The 18,020-nt window shown below is 40.9% G+C and overlaps 1 long non-coding RNA gene across 12 annotated transcripts in view; it reads left to right on the forward strand.

Moving 5' to 3' along the window:
• LOC123387001 overlaps positions 1 to 18,020 on the forward strand; it is a 319,566-nt gene that overhangs the window by 12,383 nt on the left and 289,163 nt on the right. For 11 of the 12 annotated variants that reach the window (XR_006601307.1, XR_006601305.1, XR_006601306.1 and 8 more), the window contains 3 exons: positions 2,599 to 2,701; positions 6,614 to 6,682; positions 6,953 to 7,129. This is a non-coding gene — a long non-coding RNA (uncharacterized LOC123387001). The remainder of the gene's footprint in view (positions 1 to 2,598; positions 2,702 to 6,613; positions 6,683 to 6,952; positions 7,130 to 18,020) is intronic. The other variant, XR_006601309.1, reaches the window with a different exon arrangement.

The raw sequence follows: 18,020 nt of genomic DNA on the forward strand, positions 1-18,020 counted from the left end.
GATAAGGGGTGAAGAAAGCGCTTCCAGGAAGAGTTCAAAGTGGGAATCCCGGGCAACTGGAAGAACTAGAATTTCCGGTGCTCTATCGCTGCGGTTGTTGCAGATGTTGCTGATGGTGTCAGCCTGCGAGAGTTTTCAAGGGTTTTCCCCAGTCCTTGGAAGCTGTGCATTCCAGGCAGATGGAAGCTGAGGCTGAGGCGGATCCCTCTCCCGAAGAAGCCAGACAGCTCTGAGTAACTGCAAAAACACTACCTGCTCTAGGCTTCGAGGCAGTTCTCCGTTGCCATTTTGTCTCAATTCAGCCATAAGAGGTGACATCTTTCCTCCTCTGTCTGGAAGCCTTGGGTTCTCTTGGGGCCCATAGCAGGGATGATCCTGGATTTGGAGGTTTTAATTTAGGTAGATTAAATGGTTCAAAAGAAACAAGCCAAATGAAAGAGAGGGATGATGGTGCACATACCTTATTGTTGATATACATCTATATAATATCGAATATACTTAATAGTAATATATTGCATAATTTTATATATATGCAATTGGATTGATATGTCTTTTTTGTAGGAGGAACTCAAAAGCTATAGCCCAGAGGGCTTTAAGATTTAATTCACCATGATACCCTGTGGGGCAAAGCACCCTTGCACTCTCAAACTCTGCATTTTAGAACATAGAGTCCTCCAATCTGGCTGTTGCCCAGCCATCTGGTCTTAAGTTCCGTGGCCTACTCGCTAATACCCAGATGTTCAGCCACATGAAGTCTTGTTCCCAGCACTTTTGAGCCAACCCTTCCTTTGCCTGAATTGCAGCTCTCCCCAGAGTATCTTGTGGTATTAGCTCAGACCCCACATCTTCCAAGAAGTCTTCTCTGAACCTCTTGTTTCTTTCTTTCTTTTTTTTTTTTTAAAGATTTTATTTATTTATTTGACAGAGAGAGATCACAAGTAGACGGAGAGGCAGGCAGAGAGAAAGAGAGAGAGGGAAGCAGGCTCCCTGCTGAGCAGAAAGCCTGATGCGGGACTCCATCCAGGAGCCCTGAGATCATGACCTGAGCTGAAGGCAGCGGCTTAACCGACTGAGCCACCCAGGTGCCCCTGAACCTCTTGTTTCAATTAAACGTTTCTTTCTCCATATAGTGTAGTTGATAGTTCCAATACGGCAGTTAGGATGGTTTGACTATTAGGAGAGTTATTGTGTCCATATCTCCTCTCCTGAATGGCCAGCTCAGTGGCCGACACTGTATCTTTTCAGCCTGGGATTCTCCACCACACCTAGCACAGTGCCTTGCTTATAATAGGCACTCAGGATTTATTGCACTCCTTAATAAACTTACTGTTAATTATATTTTGTAAAAGGATCATCTGATAGTATTCTTTGGATGAGGAAGAACTTGAAGGGGTATTCATTGATGTTATAGCGTCAATTTTCCCAGCTTGAAGACTGAGAGGGTGAGAGAAAGAGTTGCAACTAGGAAAGAAGGAGGCTTCCTTCTTTCTTGGTGTGTCCCTAAGAGGCCTCATGGTTGATCAATAGGGTTTTGGTTACTTGCCCCTGGTCTAACTTCTGACTTTAAGCCTTGGGCCACAGAAACTTGATTCTTAGCACACTAAACTTGATACTTAAAACCAGAATGCTGATCTGTTTGTTGTCAGTGGACTATAAAAGAAATAACTACTGTGAAAATATAGTTGCTGAGGGCATCAAACATTCTAACCATCACATTCTTTCCCTGGAGACACATCCGGAGGAAACCATTTTATACAGAAGTCTGCTCTATAAACGGGAAGAGAGTTATCAGATCCCAAGGTTGCTGGCATCTAGCCATCCACACTGACACCACCAGGACCTATCTGGTGCAGGAGCATGTAGCTGGGTCTGTGGTCCGGGTAACTCTGGTTTCTGGGTGGTGTTTGGATCCATGATTGTTTGACATATGGACAATCATATTCTCAAATGCAGCCTCCAACTAATAACAGAATCATTGTTTTTTATACTTATTTTCGGGTGGGCAAAAAGTTCTAAAACCCAATTTTTATGAGAAGCAGATATATTTCAGTTATGTAAGCTCTTTTCTTTGCCAAAGGCAACCAGAGTCCCAGAAAGGGAAGATGAAATTACTGGAATATGAAGGATAGAAGAAATTGTCTTTATTAGTACTAAACTTAAGAGGTGCTTGGCTTATTTATCTTGTGGTTTAAAGATTGGTTTTTCCCTTGGTCCTAAAGGGACACAAAATTCATAATTCTCCTAGTCTTTCCTTGCTGTCGGGAAAATTAAACTTTCAAAGATGCTAGCAACCTGAAGACCCAAGGCTTTGCTGTTGGCCGAATTCATCCTTCTCCTGAAAGCTTATCATCAGAACTCCAGATAAGCCTTCCCAGATGTTGCACACACCAAAGCATTCCTGTTTAGATATTTCCATATTTACTCTGTCCTGAGTCTCTTCTACCATGTCGTCACTTGCCAGCCTGCTCTCTCCCTTTCTCTGTGTGGCAGAACTTAGGAAAATTGATCAAGTAGGCGTAGGTCCAGTATTAAATGATCGAATGAAAATATGCCTTTAACCTCGTATCTCCTTTTCTTTGTCATTTTTCTCCTCTTTAGGGGCTGTTTTCTGTGCAGTCTCAGGTCTCGACCACTCCTCCCCCTTCTCCAAGGCCTCTCCTTACAGTGCATCACACATCATCAAAGGCGGCCGGCTCTCGAGGTGACTGACTTGATAGTCTATAGTTAGCATGTATATGAGAAGCTCTTATTGACCTTAAAATTTGTCCTCTAGCTGCTTTTGAAAAACAAAACAAAACTGAAGGAATCCTGGAGATTTCTGGTTTATCCAAAGAAATAAATCTCTAATGGAGGGGCGACAGATTTCAGGCACTCTGGGAGATATTTTTGGACATGGGTATAATGAGTATTTTGTCAGGACTAGGGTGAGATAAATAGGGAGCCTAGGGCACAAAACTTGAGGAGGGGCTCACTCTCAAAATAGACCTCCATGAGCCAGAAAATGAATGTCTTCTTAATTTTAGGCCCCTCGTTTGCTTCACTGACTTCTTGTCCTAGCCTTGCAGAATCCATTTTTCCTTTCTGTTATTCGTATCTTTATTTTCCTCTGAAACACACCCTGGCACAATCGCAGCCCCTGTGGTCCAGGTGGAAGTGACAGCCCTGAGAGTTAGGGGGGTGGGTTCAAGAACAGACATATGACCTAGGCCTAGCCAATCAAAACACAGAGCCTTGTCCATAGTGATTGGTTCAGTGGCGACATGTGACCTAGCCTGGGCCAATCAGTACTTTTCTTAGAACAACTCAGAAGGAAGCCTGGTCTTTACAGAAGGTTGTGGGGCTGCGGGAAGGTAAACCTAGGTCACTGTGAGGAGAGAGTGATCCTGAGAAAGAAGCCAGTCAGTGCAAAGGAGGGTGAAGAGGTGAGAAGGGACAGATTTCTGAAGTTGTTGGAACTCTGCACCGGAGAGGTTCTCCACCCTGGGCTTTTGAGTTGCCTGTGTCAGTAATTGTGTGTTGGTTAGCTGCGCGGTGCTGCCTGACAAAGTGGGACTGGGTGAGGTGAGAAGGGCGCCTGCGCAGTCTGGCTGCTCCAGTCAGACTGCCTGCTAAGGTCTCTTCATCACACCGCACAGCCGGAATGAGGATGACATTTGTTGTTTGTGGGGGGGAAAAAAAATACCCCAACTTTCTGAATTTTCTTGTAACAGATTTGGGACTTGAGTGAATAATCTCTGCCCGAGGTTTCGCAACTACTTTTTGGTGGATATGTGAATTTAATTTCTTATCCCAGCCATCTTCTTTTTCTACTTCTTTCCTACTCTCCTGGGCTAATAGAACCGCCTTCTCTCCCCTCGGAACTGTGAAACTGTGAGGGGCTAAACCCAGGTTCATGACCTGAATTTATTTACTGTACCAATCTCTAGGATTCCTGCCAACCCAGAACAGGAAGCAAAACCAAACAACATTTTGCCACCTACCTGTTACCCGAGAAAAGCACTGATGGGAAAATATGCCAGACACTTGACTCCGATACTTGGAGACTGGGCTAGGCGATGATGTCAGGAATGACAATAAAGAATTTAAAAATAAAACCTGCCCTGAGGAGTCACAGACTGGAGTCTGTGAAACTCCCGTGCAGGTAAAAGTACAAGAGTTGAGTGTTGAGTTGAGATGAGTGAATCATCATACTTTAAAAGGCCACTGACTAGAGGTAAAGGGCAGCTACTTCTGGGATTTGGAAATGGGGAAGGAATCGCTGTCCTCTCTATCTGAGTCTCTGACTCTCTGAGTCACAGGGTCTGTGGTTCTTTGGCAGAGCTATGGACTGACCTTCCCCAAGAGAAATCTGAAAGTGGCCTAAGCCGCACCTGCGAAACTCAGAGGAGGTCACTTGGCCATGATATAATCAAGGAACAAGACCTTCAGGGGCACTTGGGTGGCTCAGTGGGTTGAGCATCCAACTCTTGATTTCCACTCAGATCATGATCTCAGGGTCCTAGGATTGAGCCCTGCCTTCGTTTCCATGCTCAGCTCAGTTTGCTTCTCCCTCTCCCTGCTAGCGCAAGCGCTCTCTCTCTCTCTCTCTCCCTCTCTCAAATAAATAAATAAAATCTTTTTTTTTTTAAAGAACAGATCTTCAAAGTTTGAAGAGATGAAATAATGAAGCGAAGTTAATGTTTTGGTAAATGCAATTTTTGATAAATGATATGTATTTTTATATATTAAGAGAGCTGTTCTTTTGTAATTCAAAAACTGAAAATAAGCTTTATCTCAGTCTCCTGGTAAAGAAGCTGATTGCCAAGCTGCTGGGAGAGTCTTGTTTCAACAGTGGTGGTAGCGTCTATTAGTACTGAAAATATTATTGGTAAAGGTGTATCCAGTATAGCGAGCTTATCTGTGCCTGGTGCCAGTGAAGATGGTTAGCTGAATTGTTGAATTGTCACATAGTGAAAGGAAAAAAAAAAAGTGAATGTTGCTTAATCCTTTGTTCTGTTCAAACAGAATTTGCAATGAAATGAGTATAAAGCAGATCACAGGAGGAAAAGGACAAGAATAATGAAAATACGAGGACATTTTTTTTCCTGCATACTTTTGACTGTTTATAAAGATCAATTACTTGCTGAGAGTTATTTTTCTTCCTTGAGATTGCCTTAAAAATAACTATAGAACTTTATCATGCTGGTAAGGAAAGGCCAAATATAGATGATTTATTTTATATATATATAGATTATTTGCCAAATAGTTGATTTCACTACTGTAGATTGTTTTAGGTTATGTAAAACTTCATTTTAAAGGATTAATTAAAATGTTTGAAACATTGATGCACCGGTCCAAAATTCAAGATTTGAAAGTAGTACATTAGAAAGCATTTTCCCCCAGATATTGAGTTCTCATGCCCAGAGGCAACCCTGTTGATGATTTATTGGATTCCTTTCACAGACAGGCTATGCATATAAAAACGTATCTATTTAGTCTTAAAAAATCCAAGTGGTAGCCTACTAGTCACATTCTATGCCTTGCTTTTTTTCACTTAACCATGCAATTTAGAGATAATTCAGCAAGAACAGTCAAAGCAGGCCTATTTGAATTTATGCCCTTACAGGCCCAGCTCCCTTTACTTGTTCCCCCCTTTCTCCGCTTTGTTTCCATGGCTCTCATTACTTTCTATTGTGCTGTAATTGAATGATTTACTATGTTTATTGTTTGTCTTTCCACTGGATTGCAGGAGCCAGGGGGACAAAGAATTTTTGTGCCGTTTATGGTCTGCTGTGTATGTAACACCTAGAATGGTGACTGGCACATAGCAGGGTCTCCATAAATCTTGGTGAATGAATGGATGAATGAATGAGTGAGTGTTTCAAAGGAAAAAATGATGCGTTGGTAGAAACCCATAGAGAAATATGTAGAAATTGAAGATCTTTGCAAACATTCATGTAAAAACTATATTGATGTGATTAAATCGGCCCTTCCCCAGCAGAAGCGGAAAGCTCAAGTAACTGCCTTTGCTGATTGCCAAACATTTTTGTGCTAAAATTGTTCAGAAAAGGCCAATGCCTCTGGCTACTTATCTCTTGCTATTCCCAGCGTTCTGCTTTTTTCTCCCCCCCCCCCCGCCCCCCGCAGACTTCTTTTTCATCTCTAACCTTTTCATTTAATTACTTCCCTCCCAGCTCCGTCCATTTTGTGAAAATGTAATGGAGTGCCTGGGTCTTCTTTCTGAAAGCGTCTTTGTAGTAAGATATCTTACTAAGTCCCAGCAGTTAGCGCTTGTAAACAGGCTGTGGGAGGATGTCCAGTATTCATTATAGAAAAGGAAGGAGAGCACACCCTCTTCACATTTGGGGACCGTACAGGAGGTACCGAAGGGGTTTGGATTCGTCAGAAGAGTCACCTGTGTTTTTATATAACGATTACAGGACAAAGGGATGTTGGACAGATGCTTGCAAATGGCCTAAGTTAAAAAAAAAAAAAAAGTCTGGAATCACTTTTTAAAAAAAGGAGGTGGAGGAAAACAAAGTAAATGCATTGTTTAGGTAGATATCTGATTTGGTGGGGCCCACGGCTATTTGGAATATTCTTAATTTGTGCTTTCTTGCATTTTGTAAAGCAGTGATTTATATAACTGATTTGATACATGAAGGAGGCCACACAGGAAAGAATATTCGGAGGTAGTGGAGGGGTAAGTTATAACTTTTTATGTCCTTCAAATGGGAATTACTTTAAACAACAGATCAGAACTATTTTAACTTTGAACTGAAATCCAGGGCCATTCCTATCTTAATGGCTATTCCTTTAAGAAGAAAGCAAGAGACATGTTTTAATTAAGCACAAGAAATTTAAATAGAGAAGTTTGTCAAATGCCATCAGAATCCACTTGCTAGAAATAAAAGCTTATTATTTTTTTGAGAGGTTGACATCTGTTGATCCTGGTGCCTTTTCTCCCCTTCAGAGAATAAAGCCTCATTTGACCGGAGGGAAAGAAGGAAGCCAGTGAAGGTCACCTAAGAAACCCAGATTTGGTATAGTTCATGGACTTCAACTGTAGTGCCATTAAGACCCTGTAGAGAGCAAAATGGAGTCTCTCATGTCAAGCAGGGGCCTGTGTCAAGCAGTACAATCAGTTAAGGTATAGCACCTACTAGGTTTTGGAACCAATGTCAGCTGACACCCCAGAACTGGTAATGGGCAGAAACAGAGGAAGTCTGTGGGGGCCTGAAACCTATTAAATCCCCTTACAAAAGGGAATATTTGGGCAGCAAACTGTCAGACTCCTCAGACATGACCCCTCTACATCTGACCACTTAAAAAAAGGCAGCTTCCACCGAAGGCTCCGCCCGATGGATCTTGGAACAGAACCGGGATCCTTTCCGGCTTGAACATGAAAAGCAGTGAGTGTGGAGAGCTGACCCGGACCAGCCCGAAGTCTTACCTCAGCTGCATGCCCCCAGACTGACCCTGGTTTGTTCACTTGCTGCACCCTTTTGTTACCTTATGTGTTTATGGCTTGTCTTCTGTCCTGCTCTGTGTGCCATGTAAGAAGCCAAGTTTAATCACATCGTGCGATGTCACTGAGCTTGGAATCCTGAACCTGTTCTGTAATTGCAATTTAACTTTGCTTTATGATTGAACACAGCTGACATTATGGAAAGACACAGCTGGTGGGTGAGCCGTCCTAGCGTACCTGTGACAGATCCTCTCACTCAGGGACATTTTAGTGAATTCTAAGAAGTCCAGGTTCGAGGCTACTCTGCCTGAAAGGGAAAAGGAAGAAACAGGAAAACTCTAAAAAGCAGACGCAAGGGCTCCAAATATGACTATCTGGGATTCTTTATTGTAGAAGCAAAATAATCAAGAAATACTAAGGGAATTACCATGTATGTTATAAGATGTTAATCTTTATATTAATAGCTCTAGAATGACAAGAAACATTATGTTTAGTGTGCTTCAATAATATGAGGAATGGTATAAAAACCATTTTAATGGCATTTCTATCCAAAATGATTGTCATAAAGTCAGGTTTTTTTTTTTTTTAAGGTTTTATTTATTTGTTGGGTGGGAGGAGAGAGAGAGAGAGCAAGAGTACAAGCAGGGGGAGCAGCAGGCAGAGGGAGAAGTAGGCTCCCAACGGAGCAACGAGCCTGATGTAGGACTCAATCCCAGGACCCCAGGATCATGACCTGAGCCGAAGGCAGATGCTTAACCGACTGAGACCCCCAAGTGTCCCATAAAGTCAGTTTTTTTATACTGACCCACCTTCCTTCCCAAGAAACCACTCATAGACAAGCATATCCACCTTTTCATAACTAATAACTGCCACGCTTTCATTTAGAACCTCTCATTTTCTCATCATGACCTCTGTCCCTTCAGCCCACTCACCCTATTGTCACACTCTTGCTAGTTTCTAGCTTCATCAACACCTCCAATTCCTGCTCTTACTTATTTTTCTATTTGTCACTTGCTCTTGCTTCCCCCATCTTTTCACTTCTCTTACCCAGCTGAGATTCCATATACTACTATGACTCTTTTCTTTCAAATGCTTTTTGATGCCCTTGGCTATCTCTTTGTGCATTTTCCTTATCTGGCAAAATCTCAACCTTGGTTTCCCCCAGTCAGCTGCCTACTTTGCACCTCCACTCAAAGCAGCTAAGTGTTGCAGGAGTAAATCACATAGTTGTACTGGCTGGAGTCATTTCAAAACCATGACCACACATAGCACATTACACTAAGTGACATCCTACTTTACCTGGCAAGCATATTCAATGTCTAACTCTCTGAAATGACTCCTTAAATCTCCACTTTCCTGCCCCACTCAGTCACATGTTGTGAAGTCACCATGATCTAATTTTCCTACCACTAGTTCTAAGAACCCACCAATTCATACTCACATACTCTGCCAGGTCCTTTTGCCCCTGAGGCCATTTTCTCCAGGTATGATCTGGATTCCACTCCATGCTACCTGCATAAAGACCACTCCTCCAGGGATCTTCTTCCTCTTCCCCATCTTTCTGCTTCTACTTGGAAACTCTTTGCTCAGAGCTACAAGTGACTACTTCATTATTCTGGTCTCAGCTCGGGTTTTCTTCTTGTTGCTTTTAATGACCTTCTTAGCTCAAATTAGCTCTTCCATCCACTACCATTCAGGTAGGCATAGTATGTCACAAATTACATGGTTTTATGTTCCTCATGCTACATATTATCTGAAAGTACCTAACTTTTTATCGATGTCTTTATGTGTTTCTTTTCCCACTGGAATTTAAGCTTATTGAAGGCCAGAGATCATTTCTTCTCCACTATTGTGTTACTGTATTGCTGGAGAACAGTCACTGGCATTCAGTAGGTGCTCAATAAATACTGACTGATGGATTGACTGACTGACAACTTAAAGGAAGTAATTATAATAATCTGGAAGACACTGTTCCCCAGCAATGCAGATGAAAGGTATATTATTATGTTTTCTTGTTCAAACAAATCCATTTCTGGAAGGCTAGTGGAAGTGAGTAATGTGAACACTACTGCTAAGAAAAATGCTTATATAGAAATTTCAATATACCAGACATCCTTTTGGACACTTTTCAACTATTAATTTATTTAAACCTCACAACAACAATCTGAAGCATGTACAGCAGGTGAGGAGACTGAGGCATAGAATGTACCAGCACACTTAGGTGTTTCCCAAACTCAGGCTTAATTGTTGAGCTGTGTTTCTCTATCATAAATCCCCTCAGATGATCACATTTGCAGGTGGTCATCTCTATAAGAAGGAATAGGCAGTTCGTATGAATTATCAGGCAATCTGGTAGTTTACTATTGATCTTGGATTCACTATACCCCAGGAACTGTGCTAGGCATCACAGGAGATGCCAAAGAAGAATAAGACTGGGTCCTTTCTGGAAAGGCAGGGTTAATCTGTTTAATAAATCTAAGGACTGTGAATTTACCAAGGACTGTATAATATCAATAAGTAAGGTGAACAAACTGACAAAATATTTACACCTTTGAATGTATAATTCTATATTTTAGGTGAAAATATTCATTCTATCCTGAAGACATGGAAAATATTCATGAAGTTCGATATATGGCCAAAAGCCACATCACCGTACCTTGGCCCCTGGCTTTCAGAGTCTTAGGGTATATAAAGAGGTGTTGGATCCAAACAAAAACTTCCATATTTGGGCATCAAGCAGTCTCCCTTTTCTGAATGCAAGTATCAGTTGGTCTACCCAGCTTAGATACCATTTTTCTTAACACCTCATTAAGAGTCTTTTTCCCACTTTTTTAGGACTTTATGTAAACATAAAAACCTTAGTTTAGCAGAGTTGGCTACATACCATTAGATGAACTATAAATTTTTGAAAACTCACAAAGTGGTAATTTGAGAACAAATATAGACAGCATATCTTAAACAATTCAGTCATAGCTCCAACACGTGGTGGGTGATACTCAGCCTGTTTCCTTCAAGAACGAGGAACACCCTTAAGCAGCAGTGACTAAGGAGACATCTGTCTTCATCCTGTTTTTCCATCCCACACTAGCCCACACCTTCCAGGACTGGCCTGGGCACAGCTCATTTCAGAGATGATTACTGGGAGTTTCTGGTTTGTGTCTATAATTTCTCAAAGTTAAGTCCCTAAAATATCTTAACTTTCTGTTTCAGCTACACAGTCTGCACCAGCTCTATTTCAGTTCTGTGGCTACATATACTCCCCGTGTTTATTGTTCAGATCTGCAGTGCTAAGAATTTATGATGTGCAGTTTTTTAAAAATACAGAAGTATCTACTGAGACTATGTGTAAGAAAAAAAATGCTTTATACTTTGCATTATCTCCTGTCATCATCTACCAAAAGCACTAGTAGCTAGCATGTATGAAATTTTAAGATTCTTTGGTATAGTAAGTTGAATTTGTGTCCCCCTAAAAGATATATCCCAGTCCTCAGCCCTGTGAGTCCCTGAGAATGTGAATGTATTTGGAAATAGGGTCCTTCCAGATGTAAGTAATTAAGGATCTTGGGATCATCCTGGATTTAGGGTGGACTCTTGATCCAATAACTTGTGTCCTTGTAAGACACAAGTCTTACATATTGTAAGACACACACAAGTCTGTGATATTTGTAAGAGAATGGTTTGAGACACAGAGAAAGGGATTAGGTGAAGACAGAAGCAGACCAAAGCAAAGGGATGTTATGCAGACCTAAGTGAAGGGGTGAAGGGGTGCTAAGTGTTGCTGCAAGAAAGGCCTGGAACAGATTTTTCCTTAGAGCTTTGAGAGGGAACCAACCCTACTGAAACCTTGACTTTCACCTCTGGCTTCTAGAACCATGAGATAATACATTTTTGTGGTTTTTAGCAGTCCTATGGTAAATTGTTGTGGCAGTTCTAGGAAATAAATATACTTGGTTTTAGGTGGGAAAATAACAAATTCTTGGTCATGAAGATCCTCAGCTATTCCTGATTACTGCTTCTTTTATGGTTATTTTCTGTCTCATATCTCATTAATTGCCCACTTTCGCTGTGATATTTTGGTTAAGGCAGTTGCTCCCAACCTTTGCAATAAAGACAACCTGATACCAACGAAATCAACCAACCAAGCAAACAAAAAGAAATCTGTAGTTCTGTGGCTTTGCTTTTTAAGTATTTAATGTGTATTATTATAAACAACATTTTAAAATATTTTAATGAACAATGCCTAACTTAGAATTTTGGTGAAACAGATCTTTGTTCTGGGAGAATTTTAATCAAAATATTGCAGAAAGAAACATACTTGGCAACATGATTTTGGATAGTTAAGACTGTCACGTGCACATTATGAGTTTTGGGGACACAGAGAGTAAATCATGTGAGGCTAGAATCACCGAAGGAACACCACCGTGCTCATCCTTCTTCCAGGACTTTCAGGAGCCAGTTTAGTGGTAACGTGTATTTCTTGGATGTTGCTTGTCAGAGCGTATCAGAATTTCTCTGCATCCGTGGACTTTCATCTTTCCTGTGCCAGCTGCAGTCACAGTTCTGTGTCTTTGCTCTCTGAGCTCTCACTGACATCCAAATGGTTCTAGAAGGCAAAAACTTGTGTATATTTTGGTAATAATCATCATTGGTGAACATGAATTATATCTGTTCTATTTATAAAAGGGACAACCAAGGGTTCTTAACCTGGAGTCTGTGAATTTAGGTTCACAGCAGAAATTCTCTATTTTTTATGAAACACAAACTGAAACTCAATTATAATTTAATTTCGGTTGCTTTTGTAAACTTATTTTATGTGTTTATACATTTTAGTCTGAGAAGGAGCCCATGGGCTTCACCAGAATGCCAAAGAGGTCAATGGCACAGGAAATTTTAAGAAACTTGCTTTGCCCTAGCTCTTAGACAACTAAGGTCTGAGGCCACCAAATCATTTGCTTCTGCAGACCTGGCTTATTTAGCACGGTTCCCTTCAAGGGCATCGACAAATGGCAGTAAGTAACATTCCAATTTTCCAAAAATGACTAAGCGCCTATTCTTTTTAGTTACTTTACGTTTTGTTTACATCATGTGTACCTGTTTTTTTGTCTTTTTTTTTTTTTTTTTTTTGCCATTGCATGGAGCATGTTTTGTTCTGTTTTCTACTGAAGGGTACCTTGGCTATCATTATTAGTTATCTGAGGCTCTCAGTTTTGATGCTGGATGCGTGATCATCTTTGCTCTGCCTTGGTCATATACTGACCTTCCTTCTTTGGCTGGTCACCGGAAATGGAGCGCATGCTGCCTTCAGAATGGTTGGGCTGGTGGGCACAGTCACTGCATGAGAAAATGGGGACATTAGAGGCAGGCCACATGGAAGAGGGTCACGGAGTTTCCTTTATGCAAATGAAAATGCTCTCTCTTTATGGTACTTTGCCTTTCATAATGGCAAATTATTCTGCTGATGCTGTGGCTTCCGAGTGTACAGGTGTGGTGGAATTAACTTGGGTATGACATATAATTGCATCCTCTTCTCCGATGTTCAAGGCAAGTGGAACTTACTGTTATTTCTGGTTCTTTAGAGCCCCTGGTTATAGAATGCTCTTTCTTCTCTGAGCTAAATTGTAAGAACCTTCAGCAACAAACACATCTGTGACTCTAGCCCTGCATCCATATTGGAGTAACGGAATCATTTATTCATTCAGCAAACGTTTGTTCAGTGCTGAATGCCAGGCCAATGCTATGGACTGTGATTTCACATGCTCGCCTCATCCTTTCTCTTGGGAGGCCTTTTGCGATTTTTCAGAGGATGGAAGACCTCATGTTCACTTAACTGTCTTTCTCTCTCCAAAGCAGATTTTCTTCTTCAGGAACCTTCACGCTCTTTGTCCCTTCCAGATCTTATATCTACAAATTTTACTCTCTTTTACACATTTTCAGTCTCTGGGATCACTGGTCCCTTCCCCACCTCCTACATTCAGGTTGTTCAATATTCAAAACAGTGACAGCAATGACACCCCAACCCCACCACCCAAACACAAAAGAGAAGAGGAAACACTCGTGATCAGGCCTCTCTGCTGCGCATCTCTTCCTCCCCTAACACACTTGGCAGATCTCATTCTCATCACGTGCTCCTATCTACTTACCCCTAGGACCTTTGTCATTTGATATTCTCTCTCATCAAGCCATTGAAAGTGCTCAGTGACTTCTTAAAAAATGAATTTTGATGGCTAGTCTCAAATTCTCACATTTTTTTCTAACCTCTCTCAGGTGTTTAAAACTGCAGGCTGCCCCCTCCTGCACTCTTTCTTCTCTCTTAGTGTCCCTGGCACTGTGCTATCCTGATTTTCTTTGCTTTCCTTGCAGCTTTTTAGTCATAGTTTCACCATCTGTCCATTCCCAAATGTGGCTCCTCCCCCAGGCTTTGCTTGTCCTTCTTTCACTCTCCTTATAAAGCTCTGCCTAAAGGAGCTCATGTCAACTGTGAGCCCTGATGACGAGCTCCCATATCTGTGGCTGCTCTATCGTCTTTCCTCCTGGACTGGTAGACATCCCCACAGGGGCCAGGCATATACCTTGCGTACACATGAGCTCCAGCCCCTTAAACGAGTGGTCCTCCTGCTTGCAGATGGAGTTACTGGTTTTACTCTTGAAGTCACCCAGGCCCCTAAGACCTGGGACAGTTACCTTTGACTCCTGCTTTCCTCCATTACCCCACACAGCTGATTGGTTGCTATGAGTCATCCAGTCTTCTTTCTCAACATTTTCCATACTATCTTCCTTTTTTTTTTTTTAAATTTTACAGGGTTTTCTTTGTTAAGGTTCATTCTCAATTCCCAACTGATCTCTCTTATCTATCCCCCCACCCTGCCTCCACCTCCCACTCCCAAACCCATTCACCAAGTTCATTTTCTAGAAGCATTGTTACGATTAGTCTGGAAGTGTTATTTGTTAGTCTCCCACCAACTTCATTGTTCTTGGGCACATGCACAGAGCTGCAGACCTAGGCCATGAATCTATTCCCTTTCCTACTGAGGAACAGAATGGGATGTTTGAGGGATTGTGACTATAGATAGCACAAATGGAAAATAACCCCCCTCTCATCCCTCCCTCCCTTCTTCCTCTTCCTCCCTTTACCTCTGTTCTTTTTTCTTTTCAGCTTCCCTGATGTCTTCCCATTCTCCTTTTTCTTCCTTCCTTTTCTTTATTTTGGCCACTATATCCTAGTAAATGGGATATTAATTGACCTTCTGCAGATTCTGCAATATTACTATTTAAGACCCCATTTTTAAGTAATGGAAACCAATTCAAGTTAGATGAAAAGAAATGGGGTGCAGTGCAAAGAATACTCATAGGACTAGAACAGGGATGGCAAAACCACAGGGTTTTTTTGTGTGTGTGTGTCTGTTCCTTGATTCTCTTTGTGCTTCTATTTCATCCCTCTCTCTGTAGACTCATTTCACATTTGTTCTCAAAGTGGAACATGGCCCCTCATAGCTCCTAAATTTACATACTTTATTTTCTGACATATGGAGAAACAAACTCTCCTTATCTTGGTTTCAATTTCCAAAGTCTTCCTTTAGAGAATCTGATTTTCTGGCTTGGTGCAGTGCATACCTGAGGTCCAATTACCTAGGGCCTGAGTGGAGATGTTATGTGGTACAACATGGCTGCCCATGGCTGGGTCTCTCTACCAGAATAAGAGAGGAGGGGCAGTTTTCAGAGAAAGGAGAGGAGATTAAGACTCAATTATGGGATAACAGAGAAAAGCTGCCTTGCTACTTACTAGCTATGTGGCCTGGGGCAAGTCACTAAACTTTAAAAAAAATATTTAAATTCAATTACTTAACAAATAATGTATTATTGGTTTTGGAGGTAGAGGTCAGTGGTTCATCAGTATAACACCTAGGGCTTATTATATCATGTGCCTTCCTTAATGCCCATTACCCAGTTACCCCATCTCCCAACCCAACCCTTCCAACAACCCTCAGTTTGTTTCCTGTGATTAAGAGTCTCTTATGGTTTATCTCCCTCTCTGTTTTCTAATTGTTCTATTTTTTTCTCCCTTCTCCTATGCTTGATGCTGTGGGTGAAACTAGAAGGTATTATGCTAAGTGAAATAAGTTAATCAGAGAAAGACACCTATATGAGTTCACTCATATGTGGAATTTAAGAAACAAGTCACTAAACTTCTAATATTTTACAGGGCTACTGAGGTAATCAAAAGAGACAACAATCTCAGAAAATACTATATAAATTATAAGGAACTACCCAATAGATGTTTATTGTTATTGTTAACATACTTGGTTAGTATCATAAATATCTGTAAGAACATGGGAATAAGGGAATTAAAACCATTATTTTTATAAATAAATGGTAAAATTGGTCCTTGTAAAGTGCAGGAAGTATCCATGGCCAACAAGGCTAAACTTTTCTATTTTTTTACTATATTAACTTATTTACTGAGTGAATATTCAATCAGTAAGGGAGTAAGTCAGACTTACTTGATTATTTGATGACTGATCAGTCAGTCATAATTTCAATGCTACTTTAAACCAAGAACTGTTTGGATTTTTAATCAACAGTTACCTCCTTTTCTGAATTCCTATATAATCTATTTAGCTTCTTGGTCAGCTGTCATTAGCAGGCTTGGATTGACAGAAATACAAGACATAGACACTTTCTGAGTAAATCAAACACATTGCACTTCTGATTGCCGTTAGGATACATGATGGCAAGATTGGTAGCAGCATCTAGTATGAAGATGCAAGCTTCCTAGTACCCTCCTCTAACCAGGGATAATGTAATTGTGAGTGCAGATTGCAAGTCTTTCTAGAAGTGTAACTTTTTTCTTTCCATGCCCAGTGTTTATGCATAAAGGTAGAGAGGGCCTGCACTTTGTCTAGTGTGGATACATGCTGATACTTCCTTGCTTGGTACAGGTCATCCGTCTCAAAATTATAGAGTGCAAAATGTGATTGAAACATTTCATTCAGTCTTATCCATTACCCTCAGATGCTTGAGGATAGTTCAGCTGATCCAACCACATTCCTGAACTCAGCTTATAGGAGCAGAATAGGCATCAGTTCCCCAGAATTCTTGGATTCATTCTAAGAAGCTCTTAGATCATCTAAAGGGCATATCTGACAAATCTCAGAGCATTAAAAAAAACTCATATAGCCTTGTAATGTTCATTTGTATGTTATCCCCCCTTCTAGGTGATATATTTATTGAAAGAAGAAATTATAATTTATTTATTCTTATTCTGTGAACTTAGTCCACACCTTGTATATATGTGTTCCAAAAAATTTTTATATTAGTAAATGAGTCTTTATAATTATTGAAAACATGGACACCTACTTACTTCTTCCATCCTATTTCTGGAAACTCCTTTTTGTCTTTTAAAAAACTTAGATTATGGGGGGTTGCCGGGGTATCTCAGTCTATTGAATGTCCAACTCTTGGTTTCAGCCTGGGTCTGATCTTGAGGTTCTAAATTCAAGCCCCATGTGGGGCTCCATGCCCAGTGTGGAGCCAGCCAAATCAATCAATCAATCAATCAAACTTAGATTGTGTATCCCCTCTCTTTGATATGTCCCTCTCACTGTACAAGAAGTTAGTCATTCCATTCCATGTTCCAGTAGCTGTTTGGACAAAGCTCTCTAAGCACTGTTTTCATTGTGTTATAATATTATATCTTTCACTAGACTGAATTTATCTAAGGCTAGAAATCTGATTTGTTCATTTTTGTGTTCCTTTAAAGAAGCTAATGCTAGAGTCTGTTTATGATAAATGCTTATTTAAGGAATAAATCCCTAGGATCTCCCTCACCCCAAATTTGTAGTATTAGAAAGTAGTATTGGTGTAGGGAAGATGTTAGAGTTTGAAGCCAATGGCCAAGAAAGAATTCTTGAGATGTCTTTGGTGCAAAAAGGTGGTTTTATTAAAGCACGGGGACAGGACCCATGAGCAGGAAGAGCTGCACTGAGGTCATGAGGAGTGGTCCATGATATACTTTCAAGTTGGGAGGGAGTTGGGGATAGGGTAAGCCTCCCGGTTATTTTGGAAAAAAGATTTCCAGGATCCTGAGGGGGCTAGCTATTGTTGTCATTTATTACTGTTTAGTAAAAGCTCAGTCAGGAGACTCTTCAGATGTATATCAGTGGGTCATATGCTTGGAGGATGATTGCCAACATTTATCTTGGGGGGCAGAGATAAAGGAAGTTTCCAAAGGAATTGTTATATGTTAAAGTAGACTTATAAGATCTTGGGGGTAGGGCTAGGATTTTCCCTTTTGCCCTTGGCAGAATATTAATATTGAGGCAACTCGGTTCCTAGAGTAATATCACTCTGCCTGTTTCAAAGATTTGTCAGTGGGATGTAGGTGGTAAGGAAACTTAATAATTTTTCTTCTGCCTTTGTTTCCCACATCAGTATTATAGTGGAACCCATAAGTAGATGCAGTAACAGGTTCTTTTGCACATAAGTCACTGGGTAAAAATATGGTCTCCAGAACTAGTTTGCTGGGTTGAATCCTCGATCTGGTACTTACTAGCCCTGTGATCTGGGTTCCTGTGCC

Source organism: Mustela putorius, unplaced genomic scaffold, assembly GCF_011764305.1.
Source record: "Mustela putorius furo isolate JIRA1106 unplaced genomic scaffold, ASM1176430v1.1 tig00003845_pilon_pilon_pilon, whole genome shotgun sequence".
In the NCBI taxonomy this organism is placed as follows: Eukaryota; Metazoa; Chordata; class Mammalia; order Carnivora; family Mustelidae; genus Mustela; species Mustela putorius.